The following is a 15,580-nucleotide window of genomic DNA, read 5'->3' on the forward strand; positions in this document are numbered from 1 at the left end:
ACAAGAAAATTATTGAGTGGAGAATTAAGTAAAAGGATGCCATTCTTTTTACAGATAAAACATGAGTATTTAGAATTTTTTTCTAATAAGAATACTTTGTACATTTGTTTTTTTTTTTTTAAACAAGATCTATAGCTAAGTATTTGTGTGTGTCTTAGATAACAACCCCCTGGGTTTAATGCTGATGTTTCATATTTTAAAAGTTACCATATGCTTGCAGAAATTTATTGAGAAGCTGCTATAAAAAAAAATGCAGTAAAGCATGGCCAAACAGCTAGAAACAATACTGATTCTTTGCAATATATAGTCTTTATTATTGTATCACAGGCTATAAGGATACTAATTGATAAAGTGCTAACTTGCATTTTGTGGCAAATAGATATTATACCACTGGTTAGTTTAGTATATTTATAATATTTTGCACTTTCATATCTCTAAGGAGATAATATATGTGAAAATATTTTGAAATATTGTAAAGTGATAAATAATTATGACATTTCTGTATAATAGGGAAAGTTTATAACATTGAAACTATTGTCCCATTATACATTTTTCATGCTTAATCTCATGTGAAAACTCAAAAACATTGTAAAAAAAAAAGTGAAAATATCTGCTTTCTTTAATCAAATCTAGGTCTCAGTTCAAAAATCATTTTGTATAGTTTTATTTTGAATTTGTTTTGAAGCTTTTCAGTTTCAAGAAGAAAATGAAACCTGTAACTCAGGAGTTACTAGGGAAGTTCTGAGATTTTTTTCTAAGTGCTCAAAATACAAACATACGAAAATGCCATAATATTTGTCATAGTCATATTTTATATTTTGTCATATAAAATTACTCTGTTCTAGCTCTTATACTTTAATCTGAGTTAAAGTATGATCTTGTGGAAAAGGAAGTCAATTTAGTAGTAAATGTTCACATCAAGTGGTAAAAAATTAATTTAACTGGTAGAGTATTAGGTTTTTATTTATAGTTAGGTTTCCCAAATTTGAAATAAATTCATGGTTGAGTTTATAATCCATTGAGTAAATCAAGCAAGTTTATTACTATAATAAATACATTTTATTTAGTAAATCAAATTGAGGCCCTTCTAAAAGTTTATCTTCTAATCTCAGAGAAGGACATTCCTGATATTGCTTTATTGTAGTTGCAGCTATCTGTCTTCTATGTTTTGGGGGGTATGGGTTGGGATCCTGTGTTATAGGAACTGTTTTGAAGATTTCTCTTTTGTTTCCCATTTATAAAATTCCTTTTCTTTTTTGGGGTATATGCATTAAGTTTAAGGAAGGCTAGAGTCAGACATGCTAAAATAATTTCAAATGTAGGTACAGTTGTAGAGAAAGATGACTGAGGTCAATGTAGTAGCTAGAAAATTAAGAGTGTACATCTGCTGGCATCTTTCAACTTTGAATTCCATACTGGTTATTACACGAGCAGATTTGTGTGGGTAATCTCTATGGTGACATTGAGCACTACTCTCCTCCCCCATTCTAGCCATCCAGATTGTGTTCTGGGACACATTGTGTGTTTAGAACCCTTATTAACTGAAGTCAGTAATAATATAGTTATAAAAATGAATGTCTGGTGGTGTCCAGATGTGCCTTAACTATATAAATTGTTTTCATTATGAAGTTTAAAATTTTACTCCATTGTAAACTATTGTCATAAGGAATTTTCCAGACCATGAGTATCAGTTATTTTAATGAAACTTACTTTGGTGCTTTTTTATTTTGGAGGAATTTCTGTTTGGAAGAATGGCATCAACTGCTCAGCATAATTTTCAAAAAATGTGCTATATTTGACAAAAAGTGTTTAGAGTAAGAAAAACCATGTAGTTTGTTATATTTATTTAAATAGTACCTCAGTCACTCTAAGTAATATTTTACCTGTATTTTATTTCTTGCTCTTGGATACAAATTGTTGCTGAAAACAGAATTCCATTAGATAAGTTATTTAAAAGTTTAATTCTAATAGATAGTTGGAAGAACCTGAAATTAATTGAAAAAATTGTACGCCATAGTTTTATTACAGATATTTAGAGACCACTGTTCTTGATTTCTTCCTCCATATATGTGTTCTTTGTAGTCTATTTTCTTTTTCTGTTGAGAAGTTTTAATTATTTGTGGGAAACTCTTAATATGATTGTTTTCTTGAATTAAAGTTTTCATGTGGAGAATACAATTGATTACATTGTTATGTAGTCCAAACTCCAGCTGGAAGTTGAGTTTAGAGAGGAAGAGATGAATGAGAATCAGGATGGGACCTTGGTAAAGTGGAACCAACCCTTTCAAGTGGCATGGCAGGACCTCTGGATAATGAGGGTGCTGCGCCCTACAATCTCTGACTTCTAGAGAAGGTAGACCATCTTGGACTTCATATACAATTTTAATGGGTATCAGTTTCCATACTATATTTGCTACAATTTATTTGCCATCATTTTATAGTTGTTTAGAAAATTAAGAGCAATTGGGCTCCTGCTATGTGAATTATAGCTGAACTTTTATAACTATCATGGGAAACACGTTGGAATACCAATTTTTCCCCAGTCTCTTTAATCAAAATACTATTAAGTTGTTCTTTCACAGGTGTGTGTGTGTATATATATATATAAAATGCTTTTCATAACATGCTTCAATATACTTTAAAAATGAAGTGAAAGGGAAAAGGCATCAATTCTCATTTGTTATACTAAAAAGTCTTTTCTTAAAATCAGAGCACCTTATGGAAATATATTTAAGCAATGGTTTTTTTTTAAATTATAAAGGATCATGTAGAACAGTTTACATTAACTAGAGAGATTATTAATGTAACAAGCTTTTGTTCTAAGAGACATTCCATTCTGTACTCATTGGTCAAACAAGCATTTTTTCAGCATTGATTTGGTTTCATGCATAGAAAAGGAAAACACATATGAAACAAAATAATATAAATAGTAGGAAGAAACTCACTATAGAAATAAAGTTAGGTTTTTTTTTTTTTTTTTTAGGTTTGTAAAGTATAAGAATTATTGGAAGCAGGTAGGGGCTAGAAAAGCTTTATATTATCTGTGCTCAGGAGAGCTGGGATTGGATAATCCATGAATTTCACCTACTCCATAGTGAAACTTTTTGCTAGATTGATAGAAATAATCAGTTGATCAGCTACCAAGTTTAATTTCTTGGCTTGTATCTGCCAACAGGTTCATGGTTTTATTGACAGGAAAGTAAATTGAGGAACTGGCTGTTGATAAGAGGAGAAGACTAAGTGATAGGTGATTTATAAGTAAAGTATCTATCTTTCATACCACCAAGAGTTGACGAGATATTAACTGCAGGGCATACAAATAATATAAACAAATGAGAGCAAATGTTAGGTCCCTTGACAAGTATTTTTTTTCCCAAGAAGAATTGCTACTTGTTTCCTAAGTAAGATACTGTCTCTTCTTTCATGTTACCTAAGAAGATAGATGGTAGACTGGGTCTTGTCACTATTTCAATTTGGAAACTATTGTGTCCTTTGTATTTCAAGTTTTTCAGGAAAAAGGGTTTGAGTCTTACAAAAATGTGCATTTTATTTACCACATAAGCTCTGATTCTCCAATGGCCACTGAGCCTCCTCTGTGCTCTGTATTCTACTGCAGTATGAATTACAGAATGCTGTGCATGTTTGTTAGTACCAATACCATGTGTATGTGGTAGAAGTTGTAACCAGTTTCTGGGTCTGTATACTTATTTTATAATTATGTAACTGTATGGCAGTGTTATGCCAAAAATGTATAAAGAGCAATAGTTTTGTTGCTTATTGCTGTATTTGAAAATATTGTTTCTAAATAATATATTTAGAGTTCCTTTCAAGTAATTATTTTTAATAACATTGCCAAATATGCATCCCGGAAAACTAATAAAAGTCACTTAATCTTACTTAATATTTAAGCATTGTATTAAAATACATTGTGTTGATTTTGCATGATTAAAATATTTTTAAAGAGCTAGAACAATTGACTTGCTGTTTTCCTATGATTAGGCATCTATTTTATATGATTGTCATATATGATTAACTTTTCCTTTTTTACTTAAAAATAAATACTTTTATTTTTAAGGGTGAAATCTTATTTACATATCAAGTTATTTTTATTGTGAGGTTTTGGAGGGCATATCACATTTACAAATATTTGGATTTTTATTCTTTCTCTTCTACTTTTCTGTAATAAGTGTTTTTTTGGCATGGGCAGGCACCGGGAATGGAACCCAGGTCTCTGGCATGGCAGGCGAGAATTCTGCCACTAAGCCACTGTCACACTGCCCTCTGTAATAAGTTTTAAAAGCATATTTCATATAGATGAATGAAAGTGAGTAGCTAATAGATGACAGCCTTTTCACTTAACACTAGTCTTTTTAAGAAGTGAAATGTTTGATTAAGAAAAATGCAATTGTAAGATGGAAGTGAGGAGGTTGCTCTAGGTATCATAGGACCATGTGAGAGAAGATGAGGTGGAAAAGCATAATGTTTAAGCTTGGCCAGACTGATCTATATAGACAAAGGAAAGGAGGATGAAAGAACTAAGAATAATCATGGTAAGCATCAGAATGAAGCACATTATACATATTTCAGAAACTGATAGGGGAAAAAAGTGGTGAGTGAGAATGATTTTAACTGCAGCCTTTTGGATGAATTGTTTAGTAGAGAATGAAATGTGTGCCAAAAATTGTTGCCAGAAGGGAAGAATGGACAAATTCTGGTAATAGAAAAAGAGAGGTTTTAGTTTCACCACAGACTGAATGACTGAAGACCACGTAAAATCAAAGAAAACTCAGATTCTCAATATAGAAAGGCAGGATTAATTCTACATTTCTATGTAAATATACAATTTAATATGGGAGAGGTTTTGGAAAAAAGATTGATAACATTTTCATTATTTTAAGCCACAAGTGGATGCAAGGCAGCAAAGCAGATGTTTTGGAGATGGAAGGAGATCCTAGCCTGTATAAAAGTGACAATGAGCAGTTTGGTTTCTTGTGGATGATTTTAGACACTGGTAATCATGACTGGCTGAAGACTAATACATTGGAGCATTCAAAGATTTTCCTACCTTTGGAATTATCCCCACAAATGTGGAGGATTAATTGGAAGAACATTTTAAAATAGGATACCAAACAGATATTAGAGAGCCAGCATGGATTTGGCTTCATTATTCAGGAAGAGTAGGTTTATTAATTTTGCTATAGTAGTTAACAGTCTACTATTTTATAACCTTAGTGCATTTTCATCACTACCAAGGAATATATAAATATTTGCTTTTCAAATGGTTCTATGATGCATTTTTGTTATGTTTGAAATAGTGATGTTTATCTACTCAGCTTTGGAAAGGAAGAGTTAGAGGAAGGAGGAATAAACAAGCACAGAAATGGTGGATGAGATGAACCATCTGGCAGCTCACTTTAGAAGACTGAAGTTGTCTGATACCTTTAATGGATAATTTCATTGTTGGGAGGAAGAGATGTTCAAGAAAAGTCTCTGGAGGGGGAGAAAGTAAGTGCAAGTGATGCATTTGGTTTAATAGCAATTGAGCAGTCTTTGAAGCCAGGCAGACTGGAGTCTAAATGGCAAATTATAATTGACTGTGTAACCTTGGGCAAAACAAAATACATAAATTCTCAGGATCTCCAGTCATCAGTAGTAATATCTACCTTTTGAGTTTCCTGATAGGATTAGAGAGGGTGTAGGAAACATGTTCTAGGCACTCCTTAATAGCAGCTATTGGTGTTCTAGAAAAAAAAAAAAAAGATATTTGGATACAACAGGTACTCCGTACCATTTATCTAGATGGAAATCAATATAGTTTATATTAACCAGGTTGTGAATCCAAACAAGCATCTTAAACTTTAACTATGATTTTAATGTAGTTCTCAACAGAGAAATTACTAGATAAGGAATTGATGATTTAATGTAAGACATAATGATATTAACAGGATAGGAAATTTCCCTCATTGTGACTGTAATGAATGTACAAAACACCCTTTACCACTTCCTTAATTTTTTTTGTATGCTGTATTTCATTATTTTTCCATGTTGAGTATCCCATTATTGTAGTACCCACTTGTTGAATTTTTTGTTTCTTTGGTTTTCTTGTTTGTTTCGCTTTTTGTTTTTTTTATTGTTTTTTGGGATTTGTTATTGTGCATGGACTGAGAATGGAACCTGGGTCTCCCACATAGCAGGCAAGAATTCTACCACTGAACTACCCTTGTACCCCCTTTCTTAATTTTTTGAGTTGGTTCCTTCGCTATTGGAATATGAGGCAGAGATGGAGTATAAGACAAAGTTGAAAACTCTCCATCTTAGTTTATTTTAGGACCCTATCAGCATCGATTCTTATTGAAAGCAGGAGATTTTAATTTCAAAACCTCCAAATAGATATTTATTTCATATCTTTGTAAGGTACCACTTAAAAGTTGGCACTGTTTAAAAATGTGTATGTAATTATTGAATGTAATGAACATGGTAGTCTGCTTGCTATTTTTTTCTTATAATCCAGAACCAGGAGGATGAATAATCTTGCATTAGATATCCATCTTAAAATATTTTAAATTGTAGGTATCTTCATCCTATGATATCAAAATGGTGTTACTAGAGGGCTTGGGCCATTGTCTTGTTCAGCCCTTTGCCCCTCATAAAGCCAAAAATGTGCAGTAAAACATGGAATGAATTCTTGTTGACTTGAATAGATACTGAACATTTTTATTTTTATTGAAAAAAAATCTATCATTAACTTCAAGTAGTTTCCCCTCATTTTAATATCTAATTAAAGTTCAGAAATCAGCACTCAAATGCTAAACTTTTATAGATGGCAGTGAGGATGGATCCTATAGAGGATGAGGCTGAGGCATGGGGTAGGCATTTCCTACCCCAACTCCTGTAGATATAAGATCTTGAGGTAGGTTCCAAGCCTCCTGGTTCTCTGTCCAGTGGCTTTATGAGGTGTGGCCCCTTTTAATTCAGTGGACACCCTTCAATAATTAGGATTGACCTGAGAGCATCAGCTCAGTGATGCATGCTGCCATATTCATCTAAGACCACATTCTTCTCCAGGAAAGTTGCATTTTCACCACTTACTATACTTGCTACAGTGTTCACGTTTAGCAGATATATAAAGCAGGTTCAAACATTTCCATTTGGAAAAAAATCACTGGGTCTCTGATACAGTTATCTTTGGCTGGGCATACTGTACATAGGAGCTCTTTTAGATCTCACTGCTGGTGTGATGTGGAACATGCCATGCTGCTCAAACACTGACATTTCTAATCTATTGAATGGTATCACCTGATGTCCAAACTGGAAACTTAGGAGCTCTCCTTGACTTTTCATTTATAACCCTGTCCAATTTGATAACTAATTATGTTGATTCCACTCCTAAAATTTGTCTCTTATCCACCCCCTCATTTCCATCCCACCACCATTTTACTATTTCAGGCCTTCATCTATTGCAAGAATTCTAATTCTTCCCTCTGCCTCCAGGAAGAATGAAGCTTTTACAAAATGCCATTGTCATTTGTTCAAAAATCCATATGTAGCCATTTATGTCTCCTGCTTAAACTGGCCAGTGATTCCTGCTGCCCAGAAAGCTACTTCACATATATGTCCAACTCTTCTTCATCTTCAACTTTCCCATGCCTACCCTTTTACTTTTCCTTGTCACCATTTCCAATTACGCTTCAGTCTCATTCCTTCAACATATAATGAACATAACCCTCCTCCCCGAAATGAAGATACAGAGACATAATCCCTGTGCTATAATAGTATAATGGAGATACAAAGTGTAATGGGTATATAAATGGAACTTTTGTAGTTCTCCTCACAGAATATGATCTCCCTCTCTGTCTCTCCCACTTTCCCCTTCATTCTCCCACTCATTACTATCTTTGCACAGGTTATGTCCTTTTCTGTAGACATCTCTTCCTTCTCCCCCGATTGTAGGTCTTCCCTACATATCTCTGCTTCCACCTGAGAACCATCTGAGGCTCAGTTCAAACACCAGCCTCTGCAAAGACTGCTGGATGTCTTGGCCTTTGTGTATCAAGGAGGCTTCTCCTTGGGAATTTTACAGCTCAATTACATTCCTCTATGAAACTTATTGCAGGGAGCATACCTCCTTCATCTTTGTAGGATTCTTGGGTGCCGAGCATAGAGACCTGCACATAGTAGGCACTCAATTAATACTTACTGAATTAAAAAAAAACTTTAGCAGAAATATCTTGAGACAAGATAAAATGTATGGTCATCTATTTCTAAAATAAGACATTTTCCTCAAGATAAATAGCCTAAAATGTATTGAAACATTTCATACATATTTAATGTTTGGTTTGACATACCTAGATCATAGCTCCTTCCTGGTTTCTTGGGTCACACTTAGCAATGTGCCATTAATTGATTTAAAGAGATTTAACATATGTTTCAAATTTGAGGCTAAAAATAGGGGGAAGAGAGTACACAATCCCACTTTTCCTGCTTGGTTTGAAATTTTAAATAAAATGAACTAATTTTGAAATCATGTTCAGTGGATCAGCAAGGTACCTTTTTCAGTGCCTGGCTGAGAGTTATATGTGTGTGAACAAGAGACAGATGTCTGTAAGGAAAGCATCTGGAACATATGGCAGAATAAAGTCAATTCCTTTAGGAGTGCACAGCAAATCTGACTTTTTTCCTCTGGTTTCATAGTTTAGACAGAAATTCTGATTGATGTGAAGGCCATACTTTCAGGAATGTCCTTCTCCCTTACTATTTAATTTTTAAATTGTATTGCTTCTTTGATGTGAGCTTTTCTTTTTCCCTATATTTGGAAAACCGGCTGAAAACTAAAAATTCATTCATCTTAAGGTTTCATTTGATGAGACTCCTGAACGTTTTGGTGGATGAAATAAATGATTACTCAAATTCCTTGAGTCTTCATGAGCATGCTTTATAAGAAATGCTTAGAAAGGCTTGAGTATCTTATATACTTAATAAAAACCCTTGAGCTTAATTTGACTTTCTTAAAGAGGCGGTGGTTCCTTTGTCCTTTTGAAATTTATGTTAATGAATTCAAATGATAAATGTGTAATAAGGTTACAAAATTAGCTAAACTCAGATATATAAACAAAATATAGCAAAATGTATCTTGATAGCTAATCTGATCTTCCTCATGAGCCCTGACCTGCTTATTAGTAGGGACATCTTAGATCTGCCAATGGAAAATATTTCTATCACTTCCAATTTATATTTCTCCTTTTTGTTTTAATCCATTCCTTTCAAAATCTAACCCCTTTTCAGAGCTGGCATAAATAGCCCCTTTGGAACGACTCAGTCATTCAGATTTTTCACGCACAAGTTGGCATCTATAGTGCAGGTTTGATTAAACCTCTATGAAAGAGGTTTGATTAAATATTGGTGGCAACAGAGAACAGGTGAAAGGAACCTTGTGATGTGTTCTGGATGCTCTCTTGTTTGCGGTTGTAGAGTTGCTGGACCAGTTCGCTCCTGGGCCAATAATTGCTAAAGTTCAACTGGTTTCATCTTGCCATTTGGGTTTAAAAAAACGGTGCCCATGTGGAGCCTATAGCCTTCAGTCTGGAAGTTCCTACCAATAGCAGCCGAACCTCATTCAGACCCCATGCCTCTCTAGCACAATGGACTTTTCTCCAATGGACTCTAGCACATGGGCTTTTCTGGGCCTTTGACACCATGGGAAACTAGAAGCATGGATATGGGCTTATGTTTCTACCCACCTTGTGTGACGAACTCAATGCCACAGTGGAGAAGTGGCTGCATGAGGAGCCTTTCCTGGGAAAGGGTGTCAGCTACTCCTACCCTAACACCTTCCAGCTTCTTTATGCCACTGGATGTTTTTCAGAAACAGAGAAGGTCACTTATATAGAAAGTAAAAAAAGAAAAGAACATTAATATGTCTTAAATTATTCCCCCTATAGACACAAACTAAATCTTTTTTTTTTTTTTTTCTTTTCTGTCTCTTTTTCTAGAATCTTAGAGCTGGAGCAGACTTTAGAAAGCATGAAGCCTATAAACCTCAGGAAAAAATAGGTTTAAAAACTTGCCCCAGATATTGTGAAAAATTGCCATTTAGATTCAGCTCTAATCCAGATCTTCCACTAACTCGCCCCACCCCATCCCAATTTAGGATTCTTTCCATGAAACATTGCTGCCTTTTCTCTAAGTGCAAATTTCTATGTATTATGCTAAAAGCTACCTATTTATTCATGCTTTGTCTATATTAGCTAAATAAATATTTTGGTTTTGGAAGCATTTGTGTGATGGATAGAGATTTGGCTCTATAATTTGAATCCCATCTTCTCAATTTAGCTATGAGCCCTTGGGAAAGGTTATAAAACTCTAAAAGCTCCAGTTTATTTATAAAGTGGAACAATAACACTAAACTTGTAGACGTCTAAAGGTTATAGAATTGTAGTGTTCATTCTTGTCACAGAATTGATAATATAACTATCATAATTGCTAATATTTCTTCAGTGTTTGTGGTTTCAGTTATTCATTTTAAACCCCAAAATTTTAAAGAAGGGAAGGAAGGAGGGGAGGAAGGAAGAAATGAAAGAAAAAGCACAGAGCTAGGTCTCTCTCTCTACATAATACTTTAGCCCCCTCTTTGACTGTTTTTAGAATTTGATTCCTAGTTGGTTAATAACATCTAGTCCTTATCTAATTTGATTGATATAAGAATGAGATTATAATTGGAAGAAACACTCTTATGTGCTCATATGTTATTTTATTTATATACAGTTATTTCAGGGGTCTTGAGGAATCTACTTTTCAAATTAAGGAAAACCTGTAAAATACCCATCATGGAATTTAGTGAGAAGAATAATATAATATTTAATGGTTCAGAAAGTTAATTCTCTTTACAATCAATATTTTTGTGTGCTGGAAAGCAAAAAGAAGATCAGTGAGGTAATTAGATTTCCCAAAAGTGTTTAAGAGAATTTTGTTCATCTAGGTAAAACACTGTTGATAAAACATTTCTCTCTACTCTTAAACTTTAGGGCTATTACTATTACAAGTACTCTGCAATTGTCCAAATGCTATTTCTGATTCAAATGAAAGTTTGGGAATTCTGCTAAAAAAAAATGTCCAGCTCATGGAAAACATTTTCAAAGTGTCCATTAATGTGATAGTGAATAATCAAATAATCAGATAAATTTTTAGTTGTAACTATGTGTAGAACTGTAGATTAGATAATACATAAAAGAGCTGCTTTTAACTTTAAAGACTTTAATACATTTAATTTGTTAAGTAACTTCATAATTAACATCAGGGAAACTTGTCCACTTATATAGTCTCCCTTGTATGTATCGACATTCTTGCAAGCTGGAGGTAGAATGAGGTTTTATCTGGATATTTATTTTTCTAATATGACAGGAAAGTAATTATCTTACAACTAGAAATGCTTCCAGTTGAGAAGTATTCCTCCTCTGTTTCCACTCCTGCCTCACCAATCTGAACAAATTTTTATTCTGGGAATTAAACTAATAAAATCAACAAATTGTGGGTGAAATTACTTTCTGCAGTAATAAACTTCTAAAGTAAGTTGTCTAAAATACTTAGCAATAAATTTAACAAACTATGTACCAGATCAGCACACTGAAAACTACAAAAGATTGTGAAGAGAAAATTTTATAAACAAATAAAAAGAAAAAGATATGCAATATTCATGGATTGGAGAACTCATTGTTAAGATGACAATTCTATCCACATTACGATGTAGATTCAATGCAAGCTCAATTGTAGTCCCAGAGAAATTGGAAAGCTGGTTTTAAAATATATCTGCATATAAAAGACTTAGAATACACAAAATACTTTTTTAAAAAGAAAAATAAATTTATATGACTTCCACTTTCTGAGTTCAAGTCTTAATGATAGTTATATAATCAGGACAGGGTGATATGAGTACATGGACGGACAAAAAGATAAGTGGAATGGAATAAAGACTTCATAAATAAAACCACATTTATAGAATCAATTGTTTCTAACATATGGCAAGATAATTCAATGTGGAAAGGACAGATTTCAACAAATAGTGCTGGAATAACTAGATATTCAAATGGGGGAAATGAATGTTGACACTGTACCTCATACTGTACACAAAAGTAAACTCAAACTTAATCATAGTCCTAAAGTAAAAGCTAAAAATATAAAACATCTAGAAGAAAACAGAAATCATTCAATATTTTGGGGTGGACAAAGATAGATAAAATATAACCCTAATCATAGAAACTGAACTTTATCAAGATTAAAACTTTTGCTCCTCCAAAGATAGCATTAAGAAAATAAGAAGAAATTAAAAAATAAGACAATGTAAAAAGTAGGCAAAGGATTTGAACAAACAGTTCACAAAAATATACAAATGGCCAATAAGGGCATGAAAGCATCATTAGTCATAAGGGGAGTACAAATCAAAACCATAATAATATATTATTACAAATCTACTTGAATGGATAAAATGTAAAATAACTGGCAATATCTGATGTTAGAAAGGATGCAGAGCAACTGGAATCCTCATACACTGCTGCTGGGAATGTAATATGTTATGAACACTTTGGAAAACAGATTCTCAGATTCTTATAAATATATACTTCCATATGACTGAGGCCTGTGTATTTATCCAAAAGAATTGAAAACTTAGGTTCACAAAAATGATTGGTAAAATAATACTCATAGCAGCTTTATTCATAATAAAGCTAGAGAAATCCACATATCCATTTTATGTGAATAGATAAACAAATTGTGGAATATTCATACATTTATTCAACAATAAAAAGAATAACCTACTGATTCATGCAACATGAATGAATCTCAAAAATATCATTTGTAGCAAAAGAAGCCAGACACAAGAATATATATGCTGTATGATTAAATTTATATGAACTCCTATAACAGCCAAAGCTAATCCACAGTGACAGAAGTAGATCAAGGTTGCCTGAAGAGGGGTTGTTTGTAACCAACAAGCGGGGGTGTTGGGAGGAGGGTTTGACAGAAATATTTTATAATTAATTATAGTGGTATTTACATGGATGTGTACATAAAGCTAAGCTAATCAAACTGTACACTTAAATTAGGTATATTTTATTGTATGTATTATATACTCTGATGAAGTAAAAAACAAACAAAAAGAAAAAAGGAAAAGACTGACTATCTTTTCCGTCATAAACAGGAAAAATAGAACCTTGAAGGTTTATCTAACTTGGAATAAGTATGAAGGACCTACACAGGATAGTAATTACCTCTCTATGCCTCCATCCACTTCATAAAAGGAACCTTCTCCTACACCCTTTACAAAACACCCTTCAATTTTACTGTCTTTCTTAGCTTGCAAAATAGTTGACTATCATCATAATACCAAAGTAAGCAGTTAAAATTCAATGCATTTTTAGTCAGTTATTTTTCTGTCGCATTAATTTTAAGTGTTCTTTTTACTGTCATCTTAAATGCTTTTTCTGCCTCAATTATTTTTTTTATCATGGCATCTCTAATATAAGCAATTGCATCTTGATCAACACAGGGAAAACAACTCATTAAATCTGTTCCTTATGGACAATCTCTTCCACATCTGCCTTGTTATAGTTTGTTAACTAGTTTCTAACCAGTCTTCCTACCCCTAACCCCAATATACATGTGATATAAAGTTCCCTTTCTGGGAAACTTTCAGTCACATAACCCCATTGTTTACTAAATAAATCTCAGAATCATTAGTTTTCATGGTCTGGTTCCATCCTATCTGTCTTAACTCATCTTCCACTACTTCCCTGTGATTGACACATGGTCTAGCAAAAATTACCACTTATCATTCCCTGAGTATGCGCTTTCCTACTTCCTAACTTTGATTATGCTCTTCTTTCCACTTGGATGCTCTCTCTTCCGTCTTTGCCTTTTCAGATCCTATCCATCTTTCCAAATCTGTTCACATGCCGTCTGATCTACCACTACTCACAACAGTTATAGTTCACCCACTTAGTATTTTTCCTTTTCCCTTGCAATTACTCCTAGACTAGATTATACGCTTTTGACATCTTTGTTTCTTCCACAGCAATAGCCTTGAATCTAATAGGAAAAGTATACACATTGAATGAATACATGGAATGACTCATACATGTTTAGGTGTTAACAAGCAGAAAGGAGAGTGAAGCCCAGAACCTCTATCTCTTTAATCCTCACTTTTTACCCTATGAGTGTTGGGGAAATCTCCCACAGGACTTTGCATTACTTCCAGAAGGATGGGGAGAGCACATTGCTCAAAACATTTAAAATGGAATCAAAGAAAGAGGTAAATTTGCAACAGGAAATTATCCTAGCTAAAAGATCAGCTTAGATAACTTTTCTACTTTTAATTTCATATATAGTAGAGCAAATAGATTGTTGTTCAAATGGACTGTAAAGTCCCCTATGGAAACTGTACCTATTAATTAGATTTTTTATACCCAAATGTTTTTCTTTTTAAATGCAGTCTGGTTGGAGGCTTATAGCATAATTTGTATGTGGTCAACACTTTATAAATAAGTTTTAATTTTTTGTGTGTTTGAGGAATGTTTCCACAAAGTAGAATTTTTAGCAACACATTTGAAGGCATTAGCTTCCACCTACAGTTGTTATAGCACAGCCACTAGACCACCCATTAGCCCCACAATGCTGTTTGAGAAGAGCCACCTGCTGCTTTGACCAGCTCCTTTATGTTCTTGCAGGATCCAGTAAAAACTCTGGCTCTTTCTTTGAACTAGCTCAGCATATGTTATAGATCTTACTCCTTTCCACTTACTTGCACCAAATTGTACCTCATTTATAGAACTCCTCACCTCAGTGTTCTATCTAATAGGCACTACTAGCAAATGGCTGGATTGTAGTAAAAGTACATTTCCTGTGATGATAAAAATGTGACCATTTGCCTACAACATCACACATATCCTATTTTAAAGTTGTGGCAGACAAACAAATAAATGCAGCATGTGGTGGAGGCTGCTGTTTTCCTTCAAAATCCATTCTCCCTTTTTTTTCTTAATGATGAAGTTGTATCTGAACACATGGCTGTTCAGCCAAAGACTTATTTCTCAGCCTCCTTACAACTACATGAGCATTTGTGACTTAATCCCTAGCCGTAGAACATGACAGAAATGACATGTTCTGCACCTAAATCTGGGTCTTGCAATATTGGGGTGTGCTCCACCATGTTCTTTCCCTCTTAAAATCTGGAACTCAAATAAGCACAGGTCCCAGCTTCAACCATGCAGAAAAAGGTCAATACCCTTGAGCAGGGGTGGGCAAATTTCTTCTGTAAAAAATGGTAAATATTTTTTACTTTGTGTCTCTTATGATCTCTGTCACAACTACTCAGTTTTGTTGTGGTAGTGCAAGAGCATCAAAGATGACATATAAACTAATGGGTGTGGTTTTGTTCCAGTAAAATATTACTTGCAAAAATAGGTGGTAGGTTGGATTTGACCTGTGGTTTTCTAACCACAGTTAGAAACTAGTTAGTATCTAGAAGATAGATACCTAAATGACTGCATGAAATGCAGCTGCCCACCAAACAAGACCACGCATCTCAGGACAG

Source organism: Tamandua tetradactyla, chromosome 5 (genome assembly GCF_023851605.1).
Source record: "Tamandua tetradactyla isolate mTamTet1 chromosome 5, mTamTet1.pri, whole genome shotgun sequence".
NCBI classification, from domain to species: domain Eukaryota; kingdom Metazoa; phylum Chordata; class Mammalia; order Pilosa; family Myrmecophagidae; genus Tamandua; species Tamandua tetradactyla.